At 35.4% G+C, this 26,450-nt stretch overlaps 1 protein-coding gene across 4 annotated transcripts in view; it reads right to left on the reverse strand.

Moving 5' to 3' along the window:
- Nucleotides 1-23,459, reverse strand: part of LOC131431195 (EGFR adapter protein-like) — a 180,379-nt gene extending 156,920 nt beyond the window's left edge. For 2 of the 4 annotated variants that reach the window (XM_058596764.1, XM_058596762.1), the window contains exon 1: nt 23,148-23,459. The gene's annotated coding sequence lies outside the window, so the exon portion shown is untranslated. Of the gene's footprint in view, nt 1-23,050 lie in introns of all 4 variants that reach the window. The other 2 variants (XM_058596765.1, XM_058596763.1) reach the window with 2 other exon arrangements.
- Nucleotides 23,460-26,450: the final 2,991 nt, after the last annotated feature.

A 26,450-nucleotide genomic window follows, 5' to 3' on the forward strand; every position in this document is an offset into this window, starting at 1 on the left:
TCGAATCGCGTAGATTCCAGTCAACTCCTGTCTAAACTAAATTTTTACATACCATCTCGACGTTTAAGAAATCGAAATATTTTTATTACAAACCACCAGCGAACAAACTGTGCAAAAAATGGGCCAATAAATCAATTGATGGCTGTATACAACAAGCATTCAGAAGCAGTCGATTTCACTATGTCAAAAAACAAACTAAAGCAATATTTCAGTTCTATTCGGTAAGCCAATTATTATTATTTAACTCATAATAAATTATACATTATTTAGTGATCTAGTTAGAATAGTTTACTAATTCAAGACGATTATTGTCATTATCCTTATGGTCTACTTTTGATTGACGACAAATAAATAAAATAAATAAATAAATAAACATATATTGCTTTACCCACTCAAATCAATGCTCCCAAAGTTTTTTTTTACTAAGCCATCTCTGTTTTGCACCGAATTGTCACTGGCGATGAAAAATGGATTTATTTTAAGAATCCTAAACGGAAAAACATGAGTGAATCCGGGACAACCATCAACACCAACTGCAAAACCAGATCGATTCGGCAAGAAGGTAATATTCTGTGTTTGGTTGGAATCAGAGCTTTTAAAACCTGGTGACCCTGTTAATACTAATCGCTACAGTCATCGAATGATCAATTTGAGCCATGAATTGATCAAAATACGTCCAGAATGGGCTAAAAGACATGACAAAGGAATTTTTTTACACGACAATGCACCTGCACACAAAGTAAACCCGATACAGGGTACAATCTAAGCACTTGGCATGAAATCTGCTACCCGACCCACCGTATTCACCAGACTTGGCCCCTACCGTCTATTATTTGTTTCAGCAGTACTTCAGTTCCTACGAAGTAGTCGAAAAAAAATTTTCTGATCGGTTGGCTTGAAATGACGAATATTTTCGTTGGCATGGTATCAAAAAATTGCTCAAAAGATGGTCAAGATTTGCAGAAATCAATTGTTTGATTTTATTTTGTGGTACGAAAAAATCTAGTTCACTTCTACCACATGTCCGAATATCACCAATAGCTCTGATAAATTTCTTGACCAAATTTTGTAAGCTTGAGTAACCTGAACATATTTTTTTCACATTTAAAATAAGTTCAGGACATATAGCTAATAAATAATGGTCAAATTCATTCATACAAAATTTTAAAAACATGATAAAAGATGTTGCCCACTGTGCCAAACATCGTTTCACCGGATAGCTGGATATCCGTTTCAGCACAACTGGGAATGGGTGTTCGGTTATCGTTTCGCATGTTCCAGAATCCTAATGAGACAACCTTTGATTACAAATGTTTGAGCTGGATAAACGGTAGTCATGTTGCCGGAATGATGGTGGGCTACACCCCGACCGACCGACCGAGCAGGGTACCGTTCGGTGGCTGCTATTTCAATTAGCATAATATGACCAGCATCGCCATTTTGTCAACGAAGCAAAATTTCGGTGCATCTAGATAAAGAGAGATACCAATATCACATTAGGTGCAGTAATCAGGGTATTGTACCTATTTTAACCATTGGTCTATTTTCTACTTTGGAGTTCTCCGCTTTGTGATAATTTTCAAATTAGTAGCAATTAATTTTCCTGTTTCCAAAATTAACTCAATTATTTTTCAAAGCGGCTAGACAATTAATAATGCAACGAATAATAATAGATGAATGAAAGTGGATTGTTCCCGGTTAAATTTAGAACTGCCGTTACTCTTCCGAACTAGCTACCGATTTGTTGTCTGCCACGCGATACCCCCCAAAACAACTACAAACCAGTTCAACGTCGAAGGCCTGTACTCAAACCCTCAAACCCCTGCAGTCACCATTCTGTCGGTGCACCTAAACTGAGGCCACCAACAGTAATTATTATCTATGCAAACATCTATTAAAATTTTAATTCATCATCACATGTGCTTTTGGGGAACGATGCTTTGTACGTACTGGGAATGGAGCGGATGGCGGAAGAAGGGGACAGGCACCATTTTGTACAAGTGCAATCACAGTGCAGTATTCATATAGGATGATAGTCTTATTAGAAAGGTCTCAAGTGCGGCAAACGGAGTTGCATTCCGAAAAATATTTGAATCTCCAAAGGTACGAATGCGGAGTAACAGCTGCATCCGAAAATACTCACACTCGCTGCTAAAGACTTCGGGAAGCCCTGCACATATGCAGTCATTACAGAAATTTATTCATATGATGGAAGAGCTTTCTCCAAAATGAATGAATGTAATATGAATGAATGGTTTTGGGTCTTCCTTTAGCCGCCGCACTACAGACCAGCGAACACGTGGCGGCCGGGCTCTTGCAGTAAGTTATCACAGCAGTTTGCCGGATCCTGACTTTGGCACTTTGTACTGTGTTTCGGAATTGCAATCATTCCGGGATGGCGTTTCTCCCATGCGCCGTGGTGGTGTCGACTTGGTGTTGGCTGCAGCTGGCAAATAGTTTCGGCAAACGTGTAAACTGTGCCCCGAATCGCAGTCCCAAATCCCGTACAGACACTCTACGTGTGGCAGAAGGAATGTCATGTTTCCGGTGTAATAAATGACATTGAAAGTTGGATGGCTTCAGCAGTCGCAGTAGCAGGTGCCATATCTACAGGAGGTCACATTTATTGTTTTGAAAACTACTATGATCAGTATGGTGTGGTGACAGTCACTCAACGCAGTAGTCATGTGTCTTGAACAATTACGATGATTTATTTTTCGGTTCTTTGCTTCGGCTTTCGATTGTATCACAAAGTAATGTCGTTTTCGCTTGAGATAACTGAAATTGACCCAGGGTAGTTTCATCAAACAAACACTTTTCACGAAACTGTGTTTATTTCGCACTTAGCACCGGGGGTTTGAGCAAACCTGATATAAAAACCAGGTTCGAAACTGACTCGATTTTCAGTTCAACAACGTTGAAACTAGGTTCATAACTGGTTTCAAACAAACGGTTTGACAGCAGTTAGAGTGGAAACTGGGTTAGGTTTGGCATCAAGCGAAAACGACATAAGTAATCATAGAGGCCTCAACGCTATCTGTGCTATAGTAAACATTATTATCAATTTCTCATCTCATCAAATCGTATTCGGAGTTTGCAGCACTTACTCAGATTTTAATAAAACTTTCTGAACATATAGACTTTGTCACAAAAAAAAAACATTTTGTATACTTTGCTTTTCCAAAATTGATCTAGACTGGCTTTCGAAAAAGGTCAAACTTTTTTACCTTTTTTTATATATAAAAAAATAGGTATAGACTTCGATCAAACTTTAGAAAAAATATTTCCGAGGCCCGAAGAGCCGAATGTCATATACCAATCGATTCAGCTCGACGAACTGAACAAATGTCCGTGTGTGTATATATGTGTGTCTGTATGTGTGTTGTCAACTAAGAGGTCGAGATCTCAGAGATGGCTGGACCGATTTTGATCAAACTAGTCGCAAATGAAAGGTCTCTTCGTCACCCAGAACGCTATTGAATGGTTTTGAGATCGGATGTTTACTTTTTGAGTTATACGAAGTTTTACGTCAAAATTTTCAGTTTTTTGACAGTACCTGTCACACTTGACCTTGAAAACAGAATATGTTTTTATACTTAGATTCCACACGGTAATAGCTATCCAAAAAGCCATAGATTTTTAAAATGCGTCAATTTTTAACGGAGATATCGATATTTTTGTGTAAGCGACTTTTCGCCTTATTCTAGCAGTAAAAGTTTTGAACGCTTAATGACAAAGTAATGTTTGGGAGCAACGTGGAACACGATTTTTTATACTGTTACATAAAACTGTTTCTAAGTACCAAAAAGACTGTGTACAGCATCCTTTTTCATGACAATTTCCCTCGGAACGATTTTAGTACGGTTCATTTTTGGCAACACAATCGTTCGAATATGACATATGTAAACTAGATGATGGCAGCATTTTCGAGTTGATAGCAATTCCATAATTATATTGATTTAAACTACTTACAGCAATAAATGCTGGAAGAACATAACACCCATATACCATTCGAATCAATTCGTCGAGATCAGCAAATGCGTGTGTGAAAAATAATTTCACTCAATTTTCTCGGAGATGGCTAAACCGTTTTCTACAAACTCAGATTCATGTGAAAAGTGGTATACAAGGTTCCTGAATTACGTTTGGATCCGACTTCTGATTGCGGAACCACAGGATGATATGTGAAACGAAATTAAAATAATGCAATTCATTTTTCTCGTAGATGGCTGAACCTATCTAAGATTCAAATGAGAGGTTTTAAAATCCTATAAATCATCTTACTTTTTTGTCAGATCTGACTTCTGGTTTAGGAGATACAGGGTGATTAGTATTATAATGTCCATTTCACATAAATTAATCAGGTTTACCTTGTTGGCAGATTTGGATAATCGATTACCAAATAAATTTATTACAGTTTAAGCGGTATTCAGTTTTCGATTCGGATTGTAGCCCCAAATTTTAATTCGCACTACAATCTTTCAAAGATGTCTACACACTCATCAGGTGAATTTAACTGATTTCGGCTACACCAAAATCAGTTAAAATCAGTCATTTTCTCAAAAAGACCAAATCGAACTTCAAAAAGCGCGTGGGTAATGTCAGAGACATAACTGGATGTCGTGAATACGAAAACAACTGACATGTTCCGTAACACTTCCGAATATCAATTAGTTGATCAATTGTGTGAATTATGCAAGCATACCCCTTTTCACAGATTTAGCAAAAACAAACAAGCCTTCACTTGATCTCGATTACTGTGAATTTCACACAGCGAAAAGTGCACAAATCTAATCAAACTAATGTTCTAGATTTGCACTAAACTGAGGATATTTACCTTCGATTTGCGAAGAAGACATCCTAATAGTTCTCTAGAAAACTTTTAGAGCCATAAGAACGGCTGATTTTGTGTGATGATCTCCACCGTTGTCCCCTTTTCGTTGTTTTTTCACAAATACGAACGACTAGCAGCTGTGACGTAATCGTTCTTGTCTGAAGCGGAACTAGCTTTGCAAACGACACACAATACATCTGCTCGCAGTGGCAATAGAATCCAAACTGACCCAATTTTTGTTGAGAGGTTTGATTTTACCTGATTTCGTTTGTAGCTTTTTCACTAATGGGCGGTTCTAATGGCTATAAAAATAGCAGCATATAGAATTTTAATTTCGATATTTCATTTCGGATTTGCATTTCATTCAAAGAAACTATTAGGATGCTGTACGGGATTCATTCCTGCCTTTCAGAAGGACCAAATTGTGGAACTCACTACGATATTAAGCTTTAAAAATACGAGATAGGCAAACACGCCGTATGAATTATCCTCTTTGATACTCGTTTATACCAAACATTTCAGAAAAGTTTAATTTTGAATTATTTGAGATTATGTCACAAAACTGAAAATTTTATCATAAAATTGTGATCATATTTCCGATGGCATGTAGCAAAAATTATGTTGATTCGTTAGATACAACAAGAGATATTTACGATCAAAAACTTATCACTCTCTCAGAGGGTAAATTTTGAAAAGGCACCCCATAGTAAATGTGTCGTATTCACGACAAAACAAAAATTCAAATTAAAGGACTTAAAGTCCCATACAAAATTGATGAATTTTATCCGATTCTGGAATTACAGATGATGAATTTTTAAAATTCATACCGATATAGAAGAAGTGAATTGTTTGGCGTATTAATTTATGGCCATTTGAATCATTTTGGGTTATGCTAGTTCCTGAACACCGGCTCTGGAAGTACCATAAATAATGACGAAAAACTCTAAATTGGAACTTACTTTGACATCTCATGGAATGTTCATACGATTGTCACACGTTAAGATTGAAATTCGATACGATTTGCAGTTTCGACATTACAGGGTAACGAGTGATTAAAATCTCAATTTGCCGTTAATAAAATTAAAATAATGTCATGAGAACTAAAACACCTAAGAATATCCATGCAAAAAACACATGCGGATTGATAAAAAAAAGGTATCATCTCACTGCTAGGTGGATTAATCACGTTTTTACGTTTTATTTTCAAATGGCTAAAGTTAACACAACGCCAATTTTCAAAAAAAAAAACAATTTTCGATTTAATTGAAATTTTATTCTAAGGATACGTAATTATAATAAACGAACTAGTTCTAGACGGTTTAACTCATAGGAAAATTGATGGTTTTGGAGTGCACTGGAAATCGAGTTTACTTATTTGGTGATAAGAAATAACTCACTGTCGAGCTCTTCTATGAGCTATCATAAAATTATGTCGTTATCTACAGCACTTTGAGCAAACTTACATTTACCTAAATATTGAGGTTCGCGGACATTCACTTTAGGTGATTTTGAGTAGGTTTTGACTTAAAATTAGCTAGCGGCTGGTAAGAATGTACATTTATGACACATTTGTTAGAGACTGTTATAGGATTTATTACACTGTAAATCGAGTTTACTTTTGGCATTAAAAATGCCTTACTCTTCGCTATACGAGGCTGGGTGTCAATTTAAAAAATAAAAAAATTAACCGCGTAACCGTTTTCTGCCATAATTTGGAACACTTTTAACGCAGTCATTTGTTGATGAATTTGTATAATTTAACAATCAATCGTTTCGGTAACTTTATGCGGTAACGTCGTGTAAGTATTTCAATTGAAAAATTAGTTTGAATTGACCTATGTTTTCACAAGCCAATCACAGTCGCAGTCACAGTGCGTTAATGATGTCATCCTTTCGTCCGATTTGCGAAGTATGAACTATCGCAGAAAAGGGAATCTATAAATATATGTCAGAATACATTTCTGCTCGTAGGCCGGTGAAGGTGTTTGAGTCAAATCCGTTCATCGCTGGATAGTCGCTTTTGTATGTGTGCGGTGTGTTCAGTATAGTATAGTAGTATTATATTTTGAATCTCCGGTAACTATCAGGCCAGTTTAGAATTATCGGCGATAGATTGTTCGGATCTTATTTGAAGCGCTTGTATCTCGGAAATTTGTTGATGGATTTGCTTCATTTAATTGATTCGAATGCTTCAATATTGTACGCTTAAAAATGTTTAAAATTGACAACGGATCGTGTGCATACTGAAATCTCCATTTAAATACTAACAAAACAGTGGCGCGCAAATAGATTCAGTATAAAGTTTTGATAAAGATAATTCTTTTTCATTAAATGTGGTTAAACACAATGAACTATCTCTCAGCATAAGCCCTCAGACCATATTTTCTAACCAAACAATAATCGTGTAACCTAATTGAATAGCTAAAATTTAATTTAGTCTTATAAAGCATAATATTTTTGTCTAATCTTGCTCATATAAGAATCCCAGACTAAGTGTAATGAAAACAATGCAATGCAAATCGTTATGCATTATCAATTTGAACAAGTTGTGGTCCCATCAGCAACCCAAGTAGCAATTCGCAACTAGTTCTGATACGACAAAGTCCAAACTATGTTGAAACAAGAGCACGAATATGTTTTTTATGTTAAACTGGTTAAAACATGGTGACAGCAATGTTTCATCATAACATAACTAGTTACGAAATAGTTATTTAGGTTTCCAATCATAACATCTTCGTGTCATATTGAATTAAATATAATTTATAAGCTATCGTTACTTAATCCAAACATATCTTTAATCACAACTATGCTTCTAGCTACTAGTTGAAAATAAGTTTATTTGACTTCAATAGTAGCAACCCGTAACTAGTTTTGATACCACTTAACCCAACTGTGTTGCAACAAGAGCATGAACATGTTTTTATGTTATACTGGTTAAAACAAGGTGACAGCAGTGTTTCTTTATAACGTAAACATTGAACTAACTATCGTTTGTAAGTTATCGTTACTTGATTCTAACATATCTTTAATCACAGCTATGCTTTTAGCTACTAGTTGAAAAAAGGTTTATTTTCCGTTGCGAAACCATTATAAATACGTAAGCGTATATGTAAATCGTTACTGTCAATTGATGTAGTAATAACTTAGATATTATAAGATTATAACATATAATTTCTTCATTGATTCAGATAGTTATCGGTAGGTTTTCCCAACGTTATGATAACGAAAATGCAAACAAAACAACCTTTGTTGGCTTGAATATGGCGAACACAATATGGAGTCTCAAGAAGTGTATGAAACATAAATAAAACCAGGATATTACTTGTTTCAAAACTACTTTTTGCCGAAAATAGTGAAAGGCAGAATAGTCATTTTTGTTCTATGCACTGTCATAAACACGAAGAAAATAATATATGGATTGAACATCGATTGTGATAATATTATAGTTCTCATGATATATGAATTTAAAATGATGTGAAATCACTCTACTTGGAATAATTTTGAGCTTTCTGAACATAGGGTTATTATTTTGTTTATTTTTTATATCTTTATAAACAGATTTTGATTGAAGACGCATAAAAACAGTTAAGTAAAATTGAATTCCGCTCGACAAATTTTGGATCGTTGTGAAATTAGTACCTTGTATCAAGTTTGTGACTTAAAGTACTCTTCGCTTTTTTATTGAAGATAGAAAAGTATTCTGGATTCATTCAATGTTTATAATGTCGATGGTGACTAAGTTTCAACTAGTTTACTTAGAAACAAGTTATTTTCAAGTTATGAAAAGATAAGTTATTTAAGTATGGCATTACAACGTAACGACAACTTATTTTTAGCCGACTTAATAACTAGTAGAAACTGTGCTTTTTGAGTCATGCAAGTGGTTAGATGTTAGTAACAATCACTCAAATATCTGGTTGCAAACTAGTCACAAACACGCTAGCGTAACAAAAATTGTTACTTGGGAATGAAACGTATCAAAAGATTCAGAACTTCAGTATGAATGTGTAGCACAGACACAGATATATAAAATTTTTAGATGTGATATCATACAGTATTAAATATAAACTCAAGATAAGCTGATCTGTGATTTTACATGTATGGTTTGAGCTCGGGTCACCGCCAGTTTCAGTTAAACTATCATTTACATAAAAACAATAAGCGTTTTAATCATATGAACAAAATTAAGGAATTCGGTTGAGTATGCATTAGTTCCTAATACGCAAAAGTGAATATCAATGAAAGTTACAAAATATGTTGTGAGGACTATATCACATGTTTGCTTCCTTGTATTGTTGCCATAGTATTTTCAGACACTTTCCGAAGATTATCGTCGCTTTTTAACGAAGGATCAATAAAATTACTCTATTACTGAGTTTATTGATTCACGGTTACTGATATGAAATCGTTTTATTTGTCCAGGTTTATATCTTGAGATTGTTCGTATCCAAAATTGATCTTTTAAGTAACTATGAAATCATTATAATTGACTTCCATTTGAGGGATATTTTTGAAAATTTTTTTCATGTAAAAATTTGTGGAAGGCATCAAAATAGAATAGAATCAATTATTCTGAAAGAATCCAAGTGTCAATTTCATCATTCGCAAAAAATCTGAGCGCTTAAAGTAAAGTAAAGGATGTAGGGTTTGCATATAAAAACTGCCCCCAAACAGAAATAAAATTGATATAAACTGTTTGAAAGGTTTTCTTAACGTTTCGCCTTCGGCTTATCGTCGCCTAAAACAGTTCAATTTGAACCGCTGAGCAGACGCACTAGTTTACACTATTTATGCAACGACTTTTCGGATATTGCACCGAGATGCAATACCCTTTCTGATGGCTAGAACGAAAACGGGTGACTACTGGTCGCCGCAGAGTGTGAACATATAGAGGTTTTTGGTTTGTACATTAAAGCACATATTTTATTTCAGCTTTCTTCACGTTTCGCCTTCGGCTCATCATTACTTGAAGCAGTTAAGATATTTGAAAGGGTTTGTATTGGAAATGATTTTCCCAAAATTTGAACCCTTCAACTGCCATATTTTCGGAGTTAGGGTGGTTTTCATTTTGTTTAAATTTTTCAAAAACTTCTTTAGCAAAAAAAAAAGAAAAAATCAGGAATATTGAAGGATTTATGGGAAGCCTTTCTGATTTTTTCAAAATTTTTCAAACTGTATTTAATGTGAAAAAAAAATGTTCAAAATTTTCGAAATTTTTGGTACCACTCTAGATTTTACACCAAAAATAAATCATTTATACGTACATTAATCTGTATCATTTTTAGACTTTTGAAAATGTGGACGGGCATAATTTTAAACTTTTAAAAAATGTATCATACTAAAAACCACGCGCCTTCATCAAATTATCATCAGATGAAGACGCATGGTATTTAGTTCTAAAATCATGTATCACATTCTCTTAGAACTAAGTAGCAAGCATTTCCATCCAAGAATATCATTCCTAATATTATTTACACACGTACGCCTGGCTCGATTAAGCTAGCGATAATGTAGTGAAACAGTTCGTTTGCACGCATCAGCGAACATGTTTCCAGCGGACGGTTGCATGTCATGAGGAAGGAAAAGTGACGGAAACATGAATCAGAACTAATGAATTGACAAATATTTAGTTTTTAGTATACGGTTTAAGTTTATATTTATGCACTAAAACGTCATTTTTAGCCCAATTTTGAAGATATCTAAATCGTCATCTTCTATGACGGTTTGAATTTTAAAGACTCATCACCCTAAAATTTCAAAATTGGAAGTCGGAATCGGATAAAATTCATCAATTTTGTATGGGATCATAAATTTATGTTAATTTAAATTTTTTATTATGTAATTCGTTTTGACCTTCTTTTAGCTTCTCTATTTCTTACACGAAATTCGGAAATCAGTGTAGCCGAAGTCAGATAAATTCAGTTAAACCATCTCCGGGAAAATTTTTTTTTCTATTTTCCACACACAAATTTGTCTATATCGACGAACTTCTTCGAATGGTATAAGAGTGTAGGTAGTGGTGTTCTTTCAGCAATTACTGTTACAAGCAGTATAAATCAATAAAAGTATGAAATTGTTTTGAATTTTAAAATAACTGCCATCTTTCTAATACTTATGTCACGTTCGAACGATTATGTTGCCAAAAAAATAACCGTGCCAAAAAAGGGGTGCTGTGCATAGTCTTTCAGGTTCTAACTTCTAAAAAACAATTGCATAAAACGGTATTGAAAATCGTGTTTCACGTAAACCTCCTACTACTGGCATAAGGGAAAAAGTCGCTTACACAAAACTATTGATATATTCGTTAAAAAGGAATGGACTTTGGCAATCTATGGCTTGTTGGATAGCTATTACCGTGTGAAATCTAAGTCTAAAAAAATATTTAGTTTTCAAGGTCGATTGTGGCAGATATTGTCAACAAATTTTGATTTAAAACTTCCTATAACTCAAAAAGTAAACATCCGATTTCAAAACCATTCATCTATGAGATCTCGACCACTTTGTTGACCACAAACACACACAAACATTTGCTCAGTTCGTCGAGCTGAATCGATTGGTATATGACACCCGGCCTCGAATTTTTTTTCTAAAGTTTGTGCGAATTCTATGCTTATTTTTTATATTTATAAAAAATGTAAAAAGTGGTAAAATCTGATGACTTATTAAACATTCAGAATTTGCTCATATATCACTGTGGAATTCAACAAAACACTTTTATTCAACTCTTGAGAAAGAATGTAATAGTTAGAGTATCATTTTACAAGACCTAGAAATTGAAATAGAATATGAACCAGTTTTTAGAATTTCTTACGTTTCAACAGTAGACCATAGGATCTTTCATTTAAAGCAAAGTTTGCGACAAGCGGTCTAGCCATCTCTGAGCAAAATTAGTGAGAATATTCAAAACATACAAATCAAATTATCCTGGGGAAGAGGGATCCTAAAAGCAACCTAATAAACAGAAAGCCACATTTGCACAGTTCGTACCACACTGTATGATTGGTTTGATTGTGGTCCCTGATTATAGTTTTTTTTCAAATCCAAACCCCACCCGTATCTAATTAAAAAGTACGGGTGTGCAATGTCAGAGACATAATTGGATGTCGTGAATACGAATAAAAACAATTTTCTTTCTTTATCTTTCATAATATCGATCGTGTAAACTAAACTAAAGTACAGATTAGTTACAGTAAACATTCTGACACACACTTAAATATTACGAAATAACCAGTATAGTTCTTTATGATAAAATAATGGTGGTTCTGAAAAGAACCTTTTATGAATGCAAAATGCCGTACGGGATTAATTTCTGGCATTCAAAAGGCCAAATTGTGTTATTCTCTAAGATATTAAACACTATTGCGAATCTTGCACTGCGAAAATTGCACAAAACTAGTCAAATTATTCTATATTTTACTACACTGATGATTTTAATTTCCGATATGGAAAGAAGTAATCTTTTTATTTCTTTAGACAACATTTGGAGCCATAAGGACTGATTTTTCATAATGTTCCCCATTGGCCATTTTCCAGTTGTATTTTGCTCAAATTCAAACGACCAGAAGCAGGATGACTCGATCGACTTTCCGACTTCTTCTCCTGACGACCGAAGTCCAAATGAGACATTTTTTTTGCATAAATATCTGTTTATTGATCTTATTTTTCTGTGTATTACACCAACGTTTTACAGTACAAGTGTTTTGACCCTTTGGCATCTCATCTTTGTTGTTCATACGATTCGTTATTAATGATAGGTGTTTTGGTTACTTTTGTTTAACATACTAATGTTTAATCTTCATTTTTATTTTTTTTTAATAAAATGTCTACCTACTTATTACTATCCCTAACCTAATACGTACAAATTTTGAATTATTTGTATTTTAGAAATTGAGCATCTCACTTCACCTCAATTTTGAACCCGACCCGTACCCGTCAAGTTCGTTCTCTAAGGAGCACCCACAGGCCATACGTAATCATTAATCCAGTTTACCTCTGGTCACTCGCAGGGTAACCGCATATCTGAAATTTCAAATTACACCGACTGAAAATATTGACATGGCCTTGTAGTTGTACACTCAGTTAAAAGTTCAATGTATGTACTTTTTCAATTGGATGTCATGATATTTTTACTGTTTCAATTTGATCATATTTCACTTCGCTTTCCTTCATATTATCAAATCAGGAACGACACTTCGGTCTACTTTATGTGGTGAGGACATAAAATTCAACGTAGTTTGACATACATGAAATCACTTGGAAATTCCTTACTCAAACCGGTTTGAATTCAAATATGGCATCTGAATTAGGGTAAAAATTGAAGCAAACATGATTTTGGAATTTCAAAGTCTGTGTTTTTGCAGTGTACTTGTTACAGAATACGTAAATCATGATGTAACTTACTAAAGAATAACTTCTGCTGTAGTGATCGATTTCATTCGAAAGTTATTATCCATTTCTTAATTTCATCAATAGACTGTGGCTCGACTTTTATTTGTGTTTTATTAGGAAGACAATATGGAATAAATGTACTAGATATTCGATGGAAAAGCGCTCGAATAATTGGAAAATCCTTCGATGTAGAAACTTGTCAAAATTCTACGGCAGAACTGCTTTTCACAAAACATTCTAGAGAGCACTAATATTCGGTTGAAGTTTAATCATGTGAAAAATTTCAACTTTTATCCTGTCAATGCACGATCCCTAATATTTATTTGAACCAGACGCATAATTTATGTTCCATTCGCCAAAGCATATCCTCCAATTTGAATAAACAGTCTATGGCCAGGACGCAAAATTGTTTGCGTAACTGAAAAACCCCCAGTCCACTCGATGCAAGTTATTAAACGGATTCCCGATGCGGCTTCGGGCGGTTCTGATTATCGTGACTGATCGTTTTTTTTTTTGTGCTCTTCAGTCACAATTCGCTCGACTGAATCAAACAAATTGCAAGCAACGACAACAACAAAAAAATGCTGCCCGAATTTACCCACGAATTCGGTACGTGATGTGTTAGCGCGTGAGGTGACTTCACATCTCAGTAGAAAACAACATTTAATAATACATTACACAGATCCGGCTGTCCCGCAGAGTTTCCGCAACGCAACGGAATCAGTGCGAAACGATATCACAGCATCCCGTTGGAAATGGTAGCACAAAACGCACCGGTGCCGAACCAGTTCCGGGTGATATGACAACAATAAATTTACTTGTTCTAATGAATCGGAACTGGTTTTCTGCACCGAATTATGAAAAATACTATTTAAAGCTCTATAGCAACTGTAACCGGACAAAATGTCTCGTTTCCAACGGCATGTGATATAACAAATCGACTGGCGCTCATCACACAGCTATATTATTCATGGACTCCGTGGTTACTACCAGTAACGAGTCTCGGGGAAAAAAAATGGAAATGGAAAATTTGCCAACAGTACTCGAGCACGCTAATGCCTACCTACGAATGTGGAGAGCCGTTTTCGTTATGTCGTGTTGGTTTTTTTTTTGTCCGTTTCATTGTAAATGACGCCACGAGGGTTGATGGTTGAAATCTCATTGAAAGCATTTGAAGGTCATGTCGTGTACTCGAAAGCGTAATACGAGCTGGCTTTAACCCATCCCTATGGGAGGATATCATTATGAGCACTGCGAAATTAAGCAAACCCGGGAACTCTGTTTCGTCTATTTTTTCTGCTTATCAATTTCATTGAACATATTTGAAGATAAAATGTAAAATCTTTCCATACTTCATTATATTAGATAATCATACAAAAGATGGCGCCACCAGTAAATTTCGAGCAGAACTGTCAGATTGCATGTGTCTTAATGAAAACGAGAATATCTATATATAACATTGCTCCGTTATATTGATGCATTGCCCTTATAATGACAAAGTTTGAGTCAAATAAGTGTCATTTGAGGAAAGCAAATTTAATTTTTTAAATTAAAAAAAAACTGCGGCTAAGGTTCCTCGTATATTAGTAAATCGACATGTCGTGAGTTTTCCGGACGATTCATAAAAGTTAATTTTTATAATCAACACAAGGAGCACTCCGCTTCTTTTCGAACTGAAGAATCTTTACTATTTGAGAACCCGTTCCAGAAGAGCTGCCAGATTCATCGGGGTTCATCCAACAGATTGGCAACCGGGATCAGGGCCATTTTGCTGAAATCCATTTTTACGGGAGCGTCATTTCACTGAATGTCATTTTGCAAACGGATCATTTAGCTGAAATTTATATAACGTCGAATCATACAATTGTCTTAAAGTTATGGAAAGTGATTTCAAATAAAATAAATTGAACGATTGTGTCCACATCCCCATTTCCCAATGTTTTTTTTAAGAAGTTTGTTGATTTTATCAACTACAAAAATTAATTAAATTGTGGTGTGCTTGAAACAACTTTTCCTTGACTATTGAACAAAAACAAGAAAGATTTTTTGTCTAGAAACGAACTATTTTAAAAACACCACACCCTGCAATGCCGGACCAGGAAATTAAATAATTAAATAAAACCATTCATTAATTTATAGGTTTATAAAAATTGACTCAGCCATCACTGAGAGAATGAAACTTTTTGCCTTTCTCATATAGAGAGGCTATGCAATCACTGTGAAAATCGACTTTTTATCCAAGGCCCGGAGGGCCGAATGTCATATACCATTCGACTCAGCTCGACGAACTGAGCAAATGGCTGTGTGTGTGTCCGGCCGTGTGTGTGTGTGTTTGTGTGTGTATGTAACAAAAATATGCACTCATTTTTCTCAGCGATGCTAAACCGATTTTCACAAACAAAGATTCAAATGAAAGGTCTCATAGTCCCATAGCCTGCTATTGAATTTCATTCCGATCCGACTTCCGGTTCCAGAGATATACGATGATATGTACCAAAAAAAATGAAAAAAATAACTTCGATTTCTTTGCGATGCTTGAGTCGATTTTCACAAATCTTGATTTGAATTAACGTTCATACTATCTTTAAAGCTATTATGAAATTTCATCCGGATCCGACATCCGGTCAACGAGCAACTTTGCACGACGAAGATTGGAAAGTTTATGTCACTGGACTGCTGCCAACCAGGCTCTACCAATCATCATATATTGAGTGTCTGAGAGCCGATCTGTCGTCACTTAAATTCTCTTGTTATTATACTCACCAGGACGCTCATTGATTGCCGATGCGATTGATATTATCTTCATTTCTCCTGTCACTGCTTGATTACGATGTGACTAAATATTAATCAAACAGCATAAACCTTGAATCAAATTCATGTACACCAATAAACTACGAAATCCAATGACTTTTTACAAAGAACAATGAACTTTATCAATTTATGTTTATGTTAGTACTCTCATGGAATTTTTGTACGTCAACAGGGAATAGGAGAATGAGGGAGAGAACAAAATGCGTCACCTGTCTTTGACTGAGTATACTTCTACTTGGTCATTGAACTATCGAGTATCTCATTTGACAGACACTTTGATCGTACCGATTACAGTTAACGATGATTTTAGTCAGTCTGTCAAGGTCATTTGACATGAATGACAATTTGCAGCTCTGCTTCCGGTTCCGCAGTTACGGAGCGATGAGTGTCAAAGCTTTCAAATCGCCATATAGAGTGACACCGAAAGAAGAAGAAAACACAAAACGAACAAGGCAAGCTTTGTTCTATTTCGTACACGTTCTGTAGGGATGTCACTTTTCTTGAAGATGGCCAAATAGATTTTCACAAACTTATAGGTTCAAAAGAAAAATCTTACAGTTTCATACGGAATTCCTTAATTTGTTGTGGATACTACTTTCGGTTCCGGTAAACAGGATTTATAGAGTTTTTGAGATTAGGTCCGAACAAATTTTCTTATTTCTATTCAATAAACCGTTTTTTTAAATAACTGTTTATTGGAATATGAGTTAACATTAAATTATTAAGATTTAAATTGGGTGTTCAGCCACAAGTGGTGACTTTTCAGCCCTATTATATATATGATTTGGTTATTAGAATGAGGACATCGTTTGCTTCCACAATTCTGAGATTTTTGTGTAGGGAAAATTCTAAACCTACTCGTATTGTGTAATGGGGAAAAGGAACTTATATACTAACTTACTAACTAATACAGAGAGCGAATCGATTCAATTGAAGATTGCATCGATTTTTGTCGGAAGTTGCTTATAATATTATGTGACATTACATCTAATGGTTGTATATTTGTGAGTCTGTGTAACTCATTCGTACTAAACCAGGGAGGACGCTTCAAAATCATTTTCAGAATTTTATTCTGAATCCTTTGAAGCGTTTTCTTCCTGTTGGAACAACAACTTGGCCAAATTGGTACTGCATAAAGCATGGCTGGTCTGAAAATTTGTTTATAAATTAACAATTTGTTTTTTAGACAGAGCTTAGAATTTCTCTTTATAAGAGGATATAAGCATTTAATATATTTATTACACTTTGCCTGGATTCCTTCAATGTGATCCTTGAAAGCGAGTTTTTTGTCATACGTTAAACCTAAGTATTTAGCTTGATCAGACCATGTCAATTCCAAGCCATTCAATTTGAGAATGTGATTATTGTTTGGTTTAAGAAAAGAAGCTCTTGGCTTATGAGGAAAGATAATTAATTGCGTTTTTGCTGCATTTGGTTTAATTTTCCATTTTGACAGATAATCACTGAAAATATTTAAACTTCTTTGTAGACGACTGCAGATCACTCTTAGATTTCTACCTGTGGCTAACAGACTTGTGTCGTCACAGAATAGCGATTTCTGACAACCAACGGGTAGATTTGGAAGATCAGAAGTGAAAAAAAAAAATTATACAAAATTGGAGCTACGCTCGAACCCTGCGGAACACCGGCTCGTACGGGTAGCGATTCAGATTTACAATTCTGATAGCTAACCTGAAAAGTACGATCAGTTGAATAATTGAACAAATTGATAGTAGTTGAATGTTCATGACGAAATCCAAACTGCTCTGGTAAAAAAATTGAATTCTCATTTATACGAGACATCATTCTCAACAAGTTATTTTTTTCAAACAGTTTACTGAAAGAAGAAAGTAAGCTTGGTCGATAACTTGATGTTTCTGCTGGGTTTTTATCAGGTTTGAGGATAGGAATTACTTTAGCGTTTTTCCATCTTTTTGGGAAGTAATCTAATGAAAAACACTTGTTGAAAATTTTAACCACGAGTCTCAAGGCAACATCGGGAAGATTTTTAATAAGATCATTAAAAATTTCATCATTACCAGGAGCCTTCATGTTTTTAAGTTTCCAAATAATTGACTTAATTTCATCAAAATTCGTCTCAATAATGTCATCTTGTGAAAACACTTGGGTTGAAATATGATCATATTTCAGTGAGACTTCATTTTCAATAGGACTCACAACGTTCAAATTAAAATTGTGGACACTCTCGAACTGCTGAGCAAGTTTTTGAGCTTTTTCGCCATTTTTAAGAAGTATTTGATTTCCTTCCTTGAGAGCAGGAATTGGTTTCTGAGGTTTCTTAAGAACCTTAGAAAGTTTCCAGAAAGGTTTAGAATATGGTTTAATTTGTTCAACTTCTTTAGCGAAATTTTCATTTCGCAAAAGAGTAAATCTATGTTTAATTTCTTTTTGTAAATCCTTAACTATGTTTTTCATAGCAGGATCACGAGAACGTTGATATTGTCGTCGACGAACATTCTTCAACCGAATGAGCAGTTGAAGATTGTCATCGATGATAGGAGAATTTAATTTAGTTTGAGCTTTTGTCCCAGGTTGGCGGTTCAATGCATAGGACGCTGGTCTTACAAGCCAGTTGTCGTATGTTCGAGCCCCGACCTGGAAGGATTCTTAGTGTCAGTAGGATCCTTAGTTACTAGCCATGCAATGATCCTGTACACTAAGAATCGGCTGCGAAGTCTGTTGAAACAGAAAGGCCAAATTCCACAAAAGGAATGTAATGCTAAGACTTTGCTTTGAGCTTTGGGAACTGAAAGATTTCCAGCTTCGATAATGTAATGATTCAAATTATCAATTGCTGTGTCGATGTCCGCAGAATTTTCTAAAATATTTTCATGATCCACATGATTTTCAATGTGAGATCTGTAATCCATCCAATTAGTTCTATGATAGTTGAAAATAGAACTAATTGGAATAATTATAGCTTCGTTAGAAAGTCTGAATGTTACAGGAAGATGATCTGAGTCAAAGTCAACATGTGTGATCGGTTCACTACAAATGTGACTTTGATCCGTTAGAACCAGATCAATTGTAGACGGGTTTTCCACGGAAGAGATACAAGTCGGATTACTGGGATGAAGAACTGTGAAGTAACCAGCTGAGAGTTGATTATGAAGTATTTTACCATTACTGTTATTTTACCTACAATTGCATTTAAGTCCGCTATTATGAAAAATTTCGGTCGATATCTTGTGAGTTTTTGCAAATCGCCTTTAAAGACATTTAATTGTTCGCCGGTACATTGGAATGGCAAATATGCTCCAGCGATGAAATAAATTCCATGAATGTTTCAACTTCGATTCCCAAGCTTTCAATAACTTTAGTATTGAAAGAAGGTAAAATTCGATGTTTAATTTGCTGTTGGACAAAAATGGCAACTCCACCACCCATTCCAGTAAACCTGTCAAATCGATGAATCACACAATGTGGATTACTTTTCAAGTTGACATTTGGTTTAAGAAAAGTTTCTGTCACAATGGCAATATGAATTTTGTGAACTTTGAGAAAATTATAAAATTCATCTTCACTCGATTTCAAAGATCGAGCATTCCAATTTAAAATATTCAAATAATTATAATATTATTTGCAAATTGCCACCCGGTTTGAAATTTTGAAGTGATGAAGTCGAATTCATTCGGATGATCATTTGAAAAAGTTGATCTTGTAGGTAGATCATTTTATTTTCAGTTATATCGCCTAAATCAACTTCATTTAAAGAAGCGAATGGCATTGAAGGAATATTTGTAGGTAGACTGACATTAGAACTGCCATTAGAAGAAGATGATATAGCCGTTCTACCTATTAATAAATTGTTTTCGTTAGAAGATAAACTGCAAGGCGGTCCTGTGTTTTGATTATTTACATTAGAAGAAATAGGTGGTAGATTTCTACATGTTATACTAGAATAACTGACATTAGAAGAAGATGATGACGAGGTCGATCTACCTGTCGATAAATTGTTTTCGTTAGAAGACGAATTGGAAGGCGTACCTGTTTTTTGTTTTCAATTCGAAGCAATTAGTGCCTTAGAAGAATTAGGCGTGGCATTTGTAATGGTTTTTTGATTTTCAGATATGTTCTGTAAATTTAAGGTCGTTGATTTGACTTGTTGTCTAAGCGAACGAACGTTTAAAATTTTTTCCTGACAGGACATTTCAAATAATTGGATTTATGATTTCCATCGCAATTTGAACATGAAAATTTATCAGTGAATTCATTCATTGGACAAACGTCTTTCGAATGCGATTTACCACAATTCAAACACCGTATATCCATATGACAATTTTTGGTTCCATGGACGAAGCCTTGGCAACGACGACATTGCGTTAAGTTTGCAATACGATTATGCCGTTTATAATGTTCCCAATGAATTTTAATGTGGGAAATGAAACGTACTTTTTCTAAGGTTTTCAAATTGTTTATATCACTTCGATTGAAGTATATTAGATAAAGTTCATGGGAAATTCCAGAGCGTGGTTGAGAAGTACCATTCGCTCTTTTTTTTTTTTCATAAGTATTACTTGGGAAGGGGCAAAACCAAACAATTCTTTTCGTTCATTTTTAATTTCATCAGTACTTTCAAGACAGTATCAGCCTTTCGAGATAGCCTTGAAGGGTCTGTCTGATTTTATATCATATGAATAAAATTTATGAAGTTTCTCGGACAAATATCGAATAAGACGTTCGTAATCTTCCAATCCATCAACCAAGACAGGACATTCTCCTCTTCGTCCGATTTTAAATGAGACTTTTAATTCCAGGAGGAAAGTAGAAAGCTCAATCCAGAATGCTTTGAATTCGGAAATCATCACCGTCACTGGTGGCATAGATTGTTGTTTCTTCCCAGATTGACAAGCGTCCATTTAGGGAATTTTTTAAGAATTTTCTTCTATGTCGCTACAATCGGATTCGGAAAAAATCTCGTAAATATTGTTAGACGGCATAGAATCAACGGAAAGGAAATCCGTCCGTTGTCTTTTATTTTTACATTCGTGATTTACAGATCGTGAATGTAATTAGAAAAATGTTAAATAACGGATTGTGATTTATTCCGTTTTGAATTATTTTTAGCCCTAGGCTTGTTGCCTTTCCGGTTGGACGCAGGCATTTTTGAAATGAATGAAATTTGAAATTAAATTAACTAGGCTAAATTAGTCTTCGTTTAGACTCTTAGTTTGGAAAAGTCTTGATAAAGACTGATTTTGAGATAGTCTCAAAAAGACTGATTAGTTCGAAGAATAGTTCTTTGAATAGCTAGCCTAAAAAAAGGCTGATTAATTTCTTAGTCACTCTAATATCACCCTTTGTATAGCCTTGAGAAAGGCTGACTAATTGGTAGTCTTAAAAAAGACTGTTAGTGATTCAGATAGCCTTGAAAAAGACTGAAGCCTTGAATCAATGAAACTCTAGGTAGCCAGAAAAAATTTCCAAGAGCCAAGAGCTATACGCGTGCGGTGCGAACGACTGTTCAACACCGACTGTTTCAATAAACAGTTGTTTTTGCGAATTTCACGGTTATTTTTATGATGTAATGAGTAATATGAGAAAGGCATCATTACACCACTAGGTGGATTGATAAAAATTTTATCACCCGCTGCACTGCCTTTTACCAATATAACACACTAGTAGCAGACATACGTAACCGTTTCGTTCGCTTTCTAGTGTGTGAGAAATAAAACAAAGCACGCATCGTTCGTTTTGTATTTTCTTTTTCCATCGCAACACAACGTACCGGTTTTGTACATATTTTCATTCTATATGGCGATTTGAAAACTTTGACACTCATCGCCCTGTAACTGCGAAACCGGAAATCAGATCCGGATGAAATTTCACAGTAACTTTAAAAATAATATGAGCTTCAATTCAAATCTAGATTTGTGAGAATCAGTTTAAGCATCACAGAGAAATCGAAGTGAATTCTATTTTTGGTGTTTTTCTTCACTACTTTCGGTGCTCCCGGAACGGGAAAAGGGGGGGACCAGTAGTGCCGAATTATGTTTTTATGCCCACAAACTAACAAGCTCTGCAAACCAGAAGAATTTATCAGACAGTTTTATGGGATTTGTACCTGTTTTTGTCTATTGTTTGTGAAAAAAATACTCATGATATTGAGAATTTGCCACTTATCACACTTTACTTTACGGAACCGGAAGTCTGATCCGGATAAAATGTTCTAGAAATATTTAGGAAACTAAAAGACCTTTCATTTGAATATTAGTTTGTGAAAATCAGTTGAGCCGTTTCAAAGAAAATTGAATGCACATATTTTCCATTATTTTTCATGTATTAATTATTTTTCAAGGAGTATCACTGTATATTTAAATTATAGCTTAATGTTTTTACAGTTTATATAAAAATAAAGAATAGTGAAGTAACTTTAAACTCATTTCCTTTTACAAATTTGTGCATGAAATAAAAAGATGTAAATTTTAAAAATATTTTTACTTGTTTCACTCATACTCATCAATTGTTGGATAAACAAAATCACTTCGCTAATGTTGGTCCTCATTTTTTTGATTCCAAAACCATCGGAAGTTTAGGGCAGAAAAAATCTATATCAATGTCAACATTTTTAACATTTTTCTCATAAGCTCAAATTAGTCCACACTATAGGAATTCCACAGCCTTAAACAAGATTTTAAATTTATTTACTCTTCGGAGTTAATTTGTTATGATTGAAAATATTTCTGGATTACCTACAGGCATGTAATTGGTTTGTTTGTTCAAACCAGTCACGGATTAATGATACCTGTAATCAGCAGTTCATATAATAGAGCGGACTAGGACACGAAAAAAAATCAAACTGATAGTCACCAATCGAATAATAATAAATTACAACTGTTGCGTTCGTATACTTTTTGGTTTTTGAGCAAATAATAAAAAAATGTTTTGCAAACTGTGTGTAATGGAGAGTGGGATGGAAAAGCTGTTCAAAAATTAGTTTGCGTGAATGATAATAATGACTTCAACCGTAAAAACGTAAATAAATTAAATTCATACTTAGCGTAAATAACAGTAAATAATGGCTCATCGTAGTTAATCTACTATAGGTGAATCAAGTCACTGATCCCGGCATAATTGGACAATCAAAACATACCAGCTAAGCAGTATCGAATCACGTTATCCTACCCGCCTTCAAACAGTTTTCCAATTCACGAATACTCCCACTGAGAACATCCAACACCCCACAAGTTTATGTTTGTATCACTACTATCAATATTCACAATTTATAACACTTAAAAATTCCTCGCTATTCAACAATCAGCAATAAACTAATACTGAAACACGTCTTATTCGAAATTAGCCACGAAATCACAGACAACCGAAATTTCCACGCAATTCCAGCTCGAGTAGGGACGCAACAGTCTCTTAAACGGGTACAGAAACTTTTCCGATCCGATCACAATCACGCTCGCCAACAAACTAACTGCAAACTGATTTCCAGCGGTTGAAGTTTAATCTTTTACCAGGGGAAAGCCCCGTACGGATTCAGTGCATCCCACAAACCAATCGCTTCCGTAGAGAAAATAAGCAAAGCTTGGAAAAGCTCTCGAATCCTTCTCTTCGGAAAATTCTCTCACCAACCAACAGAAGGACCACGTGGACCGAGGATTCTCTGTTGATGTAACGGAAAACAGATGTTCCGATAGCAGCACCGGCAAAATAAACCTCCATCAGCCATGTCAAGGATTCTTATGTTTACGTTTGAGAAGCCGGTAAACACAATCGAATGCGCCGAAGCCGTGAGCGTCATCAGCCCGAAGCTTTCTCATTCATGTTCAAATAAATCCATTCCACAGTAGGCCATGCTCCCACTCGGGGACTCACTCACTCAACCGTCCGGCTCCAGGCAAGCCATGAGTGATAGCTGCTGCTGGTGTTATAAATTTCTTAACACACTGACGGCAGCCAATATGTGCAGGAAAACGACAGAAGTTTACCAATTTGCGATACAGGAAAAAAAGGAACCGAAAAAAGAGCATCGTGCATGCTCCTTTATTGACTGACTGGAGATTAGCTGGGAGGGAGCGAGTAGTCGACAGAATTTACCGAACAAGCATGTGAAAATGACTGAATGTGGAAATGTCCATACGGGAAAAACGGAAAGGACTCGGGTGAGGTTCAACCGAAGGGTGACACTGGATGGGGGTCTGGTGTGGGTTGAAAATTTCCTCAATTCAATTTCCTGAAGCCGCCCGACAGCACTCACAAGGAGATGACTGAAAGCAGAAAGCGTGTTGAGACAAGTGGGTGCTCCACTTGTTTTCAAGCTTGAGAGCATTAAACAGAGTCTTCCGAAGGTTGACATCCTTTCCGTGAAGTGTTACACTTTATGATGCTGAGTAAATGTGAAAATTGAAGGCAGTAGTGTACGAAAGAGGTTTCCATAGATGGCTGTATATCTAGCGAAGGGATCGAATTAAAACATGTATTATAAAATTGGACAGGAAGCCATTAGGATGCCGGTGAAGTGTCACCTGGCAAACTTTCGAAGAATTTATTATTGTGACCTTTACTCCATTGCCTCATGGGAAATTTTGTTATCAAACATGAAAAGATTGTATATCCTGGGCTTGATCAAATTATATACATACTGATGTATCATAAAATCTAAAACACTGACTCCTTACTTAGTAAAAATACAATTCAATGAACTGCCAAATCATTTTCAAGACCAATTTCCGGATTTTAAATTCAGTTTAGCTTCATTGATCCGAACCACCCACTAAAATTGATACATTTTCGAAAGTAACAATTTATTAAAGAGCTTTTTAAAGTTACATGGTATTATATCACGAACAGCACTCCGCTGCCACCTGAAAATCATGAAATAAAATAAAAATCATACACAGATCCTCCACACACCCACACACACACACATACACTCCCATTTACATGTCCACTCGTGGCGATTCTACGATGATGGAACGAGTTACTTGTGCAACAGCACACACACACAAAAAATGCATATTTTCACATTTGGAAACAATAAGCGAAAATATAAAAGCTCATTATGCATAATTGAAGTGGCTTTCATTTTGCGCCCCATTTGCAATCTGGCTTGCAGCACATGCAGGTCTCGTGTGGACAGGAGTTTGGAGATGAGTCTCTCGTCGCGGTCCAACTTCAACAACTGGGTGTTGAGTTACGTAAAATGCATGTTTTGTTTCAACCCCGAGAATGCACCTTCACATAAATTGCGAAAAATTATTACGCTGGAAACGTGGCGGAACCATTTAATTATGGGCATTAAAAAGCGATAGAACGCGATTGTCTCTGCTGATTCGTGGATGATGAACGGAAGCATGGAAGTGTAACCTAGGTTTTAAACTGGTAGGTACAAAATAATAGCAGAATAAAATTCATCGACCATAATTTTTTTTTAATGAATGAAACTATAACTGAAAAGGTTTGTTGAAAATGTAATTTTTATGGGTTCCCTAATTAATTTAAGCTCTTCGGATAGAATAGAATAAGAAAAATTGTGATTTGTCAATTAAAGACTGTCCCAGAAAGCATGGACACACTTTGATTTCATTGCAAATAATTTACAAGTGTTAGATATTGAAATTTTATTCGATATACTGATAATATTAGACTACAAAAACAGAATATTATTCTCAACATTTGCTGCTTAGCCATTGTAGACTAGCTGGCACACCTTCTTACGAACGTTCCTCATTAAATTCCGTACAGACTTCTTGTCGACAAGTTTTGACACTTATTTCTAATGTTTTTCGAACTGCCGAGACATGTTTCCTAAGATGTGCCTTCGTTAATGCCCGAAATTCCTCAGCTGGTCGAAGTTGTTGGCAATTTGGTGGATTCATGTCTTTTGGGACGAAAGTGACATTTTTGGTAGTATACCATTCTACCGTTGATTTCGAGTAGTGGCAAGAAGCAAGATCTAGCCAGAAGACAACAGGATCCTTGTGGCTTCGAATCATGGATAGAAGTCGTTTTTGTAAATATTCCTTGATGTATATTTCGCTGTTCATTGAAGCAGTGGTGATGAAGGGTTTCGAAATCTTACCGCAGCTACAAATTGCTTGCCAGACCATAGCTTTCTTACCAAATTTTTCGACTTCAATCGATGGCTCGGACTGGTTTAGCACTTGCCCTTCTCGCACCGTACAATATTGTGATCCCGGCAAGGATTTGTAATCGAGTTTCACCTAGCTTTCGTCGTCCATGATTATGCAGTTCAAATTTCCAGCAAGAATCGTATTGTACAGCTTTCGAACCTTCGGCCTCATCGATGCTTCTTGTTTCGGGCTACGTTTTGGTTGTTTCTGCTTCTTATAGGGTCGAAGATTCAAACGTTCTTTAGCACGAAGAACTTTTGACTTCGAAGTGCCCACTTTTTTGGCCACATCGCGAACTGAAACCTCCTTCTTTT

This window comes from Malaya genurostris, chromosome 2 (assembly GCF_030247185.1).
Source record: "Malaya genurostris strain Urasoe2022 chromosome 2, Malgen_1.1, whole genome shotgun sequence".
NCBI classification, from domain to species: Eukaryota; Metazoa; Arthropoda; class Insecta; order Diptera; family Culicidae; genus Malaya; species Malaya genurostris.